At 41.9% G+C, this 4,861-nt stretch overlaps 1 long non-coding RNA gene across 1 annotated transcript; it reads left to right on the forward strand.

The window, feature by feature from the left end:
• The first annotated feature begins 807 nt into the window (after positions 1-807).
• Positions 808-3,329, forward strand: LOC134970053 (uncharacterized). Its single transcript, XR_010189633.1, has 4 exons — positions 808-979; positions 1,060-1,432; positions 1,742-1,763; positions 2,769-3,329. It is a non-coding gene; the product is annotated as an uncharacterized LOC134970053 (long non-coding RNA).
• Positions 3,330-4,861: the final 1,532 nt, after the last annotated feature.

The raw sequence follows: 4,861 nt of genomic DNA on the forward strand, positions 1-4,861 counted from the left end.
ATAATAGTATTTTTAACAATTACAATTTAACATATGTAGCTTTCATTATAAAAATAATGTTGTTTTTCTTTTTTGTGATAAATTATTTTTGTTCCTGAATTGAACCCAGAAAAAATGTCTTACGCTCCTGCAGTAAGTTGACACCCCCTTTTTTTACAATTTTTTTGTTTGCATATTTTTTGGACTTTGTTTTTGTCTTATTCAACATTTTTTTTTTTTTTATAAAAGTGTGTGATGTCTATATTTATCGCAGCAGAAGCCCTACCTCCCCAACCCACGCCAGCACTCCCACCCCAACCGCCAGCCCCACAACCACAACCGGCTCCTCATCAACCAAGGCAACGGAGGCGTGCTAGGCCACCAATTTTCCGACCCCGTGTCCTACTTTTTGGGATGCCAGATGATGTGGTTGTACGTAGATACAGGCTGCCACCACATCTAATCCTAGACACTCTCTCCATAATAGAGAGTGATCTGGAGTCTGAAATTCGGTATCCTACAGCAATACCACCATTGACACAATTCCTTGCTGTGTTACATTTTTTGGCAACAGGGTCTTACCAGCATGTGGTTGGAGACCTGGTTGGCATGTCGCAGGGCCAGTTCAGTAAGGTCCTGCGGCGTGTCTGCCAGGCTTTCCTCAAGCGTGTGAAGCAATTTATTGCTATGCCTTTGGATGTTGGTGCCCTAGATGTGGTGAAGCGGCAATTTGCGGAAGGTGGTAGTCGCTTCCCACATGTTATTGGGGTTGTGGATGGCACACATGTAGCTATTCAGCCACCAAAACATAATGAAGAAATTTATAGAAACAGGAAACTGTTTCATTCTCTGAATGTAATGGTTGTTTGTGGGCCATCCCTCCAGATCCTTTCCCTGAACGCAAAGTTTACTGGAAGTTCCCATAATGCGTATGTCATTAGACAATCAGGGATATGGCACAGATTAAGATCAAGTCAACGAGCAGACATGTGGTTATTGGGTGAGTTGTTGCACATATTTCTTTCAAATTTTTTTTTTTTCCAAATTTACTATTTCTAATTTTGGTTTTTCCTCAAACAGGAGACCGTGGATATCCTTGCACCCCCTGGCTCATGACTCCTTACCGTAATCCCAGGCCAGGACCACAGACGGCATTTAACTCCGCGCTTACTGCCACTAGGCAGCTGGTGGAGCGCACAATTGGGGTCCTTAAAGGGCGGTTTCGTGTGCTCCACCGCACTGGTGGCGACATCATGTATTCGCCGGAGATGGCAAGTAAACTAGTGGTTCTGTGCGCAATACTACACAATATCGCGGTAAGGAGTAGCGTAGAGCTTCCTCAGACAGAGGAATTGCCTGATGAGGAGCCAGGGGTTGTTCGACACTTCGGTGGGGGGAGTGTTACACGGAGGGGGAGCCAAGTCAGGGCAAGCATTGTTGCTGAATATTTCAGGTATAGTGTTTTTATATTATCTTTTTTATCCAAATTAAAATCACAGTATGCTTATGTATTATTTGTAATGTTGACATTTTGTTTGATATTGTAAGGTCATTGTGTAATGCTTTTGGTGTGTTGGAATGTGTAATATTTTTGATACTAAAAATCCGTTAACACGTTAAGCTTTCAATTTTAGATTTGAAATGTAAAAAATGTGATGATGCTAAATAGTGTCCTTATTTGTTTTATATCCTAAAATCCTGATTATTTAAACAAACACACAAACAAATTAAATTGAATGTTGCCCACTTTGTGACTGTCCAGCTGAATGATCACACAAACTGTGGTGAGTACACAGATATTTGTAGGAATTTTTTCAAAACTGTGTGTCTCTGTGTCTGTGTTTGTGTTTTTTTTTTTTGTTTTTTTTGCGAAAAATTTTGCTAATGCGAATGCGTATTTCCGCTCGTGCGAAATAACACTCTGCTCTTCACAGCATTGCAAAGATCAATAAAGTTATTAGAAATGACAACATAGATTTTTGACCAATCACATGCTAACAGACACTATAAATATATGCCCAAATAAGGAAAACGCCATTGCCATGATGCGTGCTGCACCTTTCACCAGGCGGGAGCTCCGCGTCCTGGTTGCGGTGATGGACCGCCGCGTAGGCCGCGTTGGGCGCTTCATCCCAAATCGGGTTAAGCGCGAGGCCTACGCGGAGGTCCGCCGCCTGCTGCGGACTCGCGTCCGCAGCAGGCGGACAATCATCCAACTAGCGCGGAGATGGAGTGATCTCCGCAGGAGGACGCCAGAGCTGTTGGCGGAGATCCGCCAGCAAATACGGGCTATGCATGCACGCAGTAAGTTACATTACATAAGATTCTTAGCAAAAATTTAAGAAATTTACACTAAGTGGTAGGCTAATTGCAACGCTGATTGTCCATTTTTATAACATAGGACAGTGTGTGTGGTTAGGGCAAACAGTACTGACTGTAGCAAAGTGTCACCAAACAAGTGCATGTTTTCCAGAATTAATAACCAGGCAGGAAACTGTACCCAAATACTTGATTAGTGCTGTCTATATAATAAGGTGCCTTGAATAGTTATCTGGTGATGTTGCCTAGACCAATCAATATGACTCAATGGAATAGATTAAGGAATGAGCTTCAAAGTAAAAGTTTTGACTCATTTTGTTTGCTGTGGGCAACATGATGATGTTTTTAAAATGTGTATTTTTAAGAAAAACAAACCACAGTCTTTTACATGGAACAGAACAGTGATTTTTCAAATTGTTTAGTATGTAATTTAACATGCAAAATACATTTTTTCAAAAATATCATTATAGGACGAGAACAACGGCAGACCTCTCAGCCCCCTTCCCAGTCCCCCTCCCCTTCTCACTCCCCCTCCCCTTCTCACTCCCCCTCCCCTTCGCAGTCCTCCTCAGCTTCCCAGTCCCCCTCAGCTACCCAGTCCCCCTCAGCTTCCCAGTCCCCCTCAGCTTCCCAGTCCCCCTCAGCTTCCCAGGCCCACTCCACTTTCCACTCCCCTTCTCACACCACCTCTCTATCTCTTTCTGTGACCCCTTCTCCTCCTTCCCATACCCCTTCTCCTTCAACTTCAAACTCACCTTCTCAGCCCCCCTCACCCTCTATTGGCTTAACTTTCTCTCCGCCCCCCTCGCCCTCTCAATCAGACCCACCCTCTGAAATTACATCCCCAATCCAGCCTCCTTCCCCCATCCAGCCTCCTTCCCCCATCCCTCCTCCTTCCCCAATCCCTCCTCCTTCCCCAATCCCTCCTCCTTCCCCCATCCAGCCGCCTTCCCCCATCCAGCCGCATTCCCCACCCAGTGAGTGGGCAGAAGAAGCCCCTGCTGAATTAACTGTCAACCATCATGTTGCAGAGGAAAGTAAGTGTTTTAACATGTTCTCCAAAAATGATTACCTACTTACACTTACAATGCCAAAACATGCAGTGTTGTACTGTTGGAATTCTTGTACCAAGGACAAATATTTGTGTTATTCTTCATGGTCTACATGTTGTATTTACATTTTTGTGAGTGTCATTATATGTACAGTGTTTATGTGTGCAATGTTTTGTGTGTCCACTCTAGGTCGACACTCATTAGGTCGACAGGGTTGCCAGGACAACAGGGTTTATATGTGTTAGGTTTTCAGGGAAACAGTTAGACCTGAGTGGAGTTTAGTATGTTGTTGGTCTTTTACACTTGTGCCTGTGTAGTCTTAATATTTGCACTTACAAATCACATGCTTCACTTTGTTATGCAGCCTAATGACACACTGATTTGTGGTGTGAAAGTTACACTCACAAAATGATTATTGGCTAAAGTCAAACCTGTTTGACCTTATTTAGTAAGGTCAGCTTTCAGGGAGTGTGGGCATGCTAGGATCTGTTGTCCTTCTGAAGATGTTGATATGCAGTGTGATGATGCAGGACCAAACCCATAAAAAAAAACATAAATACACTCCAGATGTAAATGAATGCCAACATGGTGTAACATTGACGAAGATGGTAGTTATCTTTAACATGGGATGTCGCCCATAGCAACCAATAAGATTATACTTTACAATTGGGGAACCACTTCTACAAGATAATATTCTTATTTTTCCTTGTTTGCTATGGGCAACGCTCCATCTTAAATATAACTCACATAGTAGTAAATGTACCCCATGGTCTCGTAAACGGTAAAAATTTAATAAAAAAACCCAGAGCAGGCTTGTGTGTTTTTCTGCTAATGATTGTACCATAAAACAGCCATGATGTAGTAACTTTGCCATTAAGCAGGCCTGTCCAAACTGCGGACCTCCAACTGTTGAGAACTACACATCCCAGCATGCCCTGACACAGCTTTGGCTTTCCCTGGCCCCAAAACTGAGTCAAGGCATGCTGGTATATGTAGTTTCACACCAGCTTGAGGGATGCAGTTTGGACATGCCTGCATTAAAGTGTGCTTTGTGCCTTGCTTGTATAATAAGTAATGTAAGTTATTAATGTTTATGTTATCTCTTAATTTCAGATGTTGCCGTTGGAGATCCCACATCTTTTGCGGCCATTATTGGCAACATGAGGATACATCTCCAGGCCTTGCTGGGTCTTGTTGACCAAATGCAAACGTTGTTTTAATTTTTGTTTAAAAAAAAAAAAAATATGTTTATATTATAAAAAAACCACAAAAAAAAACAAAAATAAAATTTGTTTTCAAGTTAAGCGGGTGTTTATTATTTATTAATGCAATGAAGGAACTGCAGAATGACGAACAGACATTTATTACCTTAAACATTTCATACATCTAACGTAAGTTTGTTTAAAATGTAAAAAAGACATATGTTGTTATTGTCTAAATAAACATGCAAACACCTTCATTCACATACTAAAACTCTACTTAAAAAATAAAAATAAAAACATTAGACCAAG

The sequence above is a fragment of the Pseudophryne corroboree genome, chromosome 11, assembly GCF_028390025.1.
Source record: "Pseudophryne corroboree isolate aPseCor3 chromosome 11, aPseCor3.hap2, whole genome shotgun sequence".
Classification (NCBI taxonomy): domain Eukaryota; kingdom Metazoa; phylum Chordata; class Amphibia; order Anura; family Myobatrachidae; genus Pseudophryne; species Pseudophryne corroboree.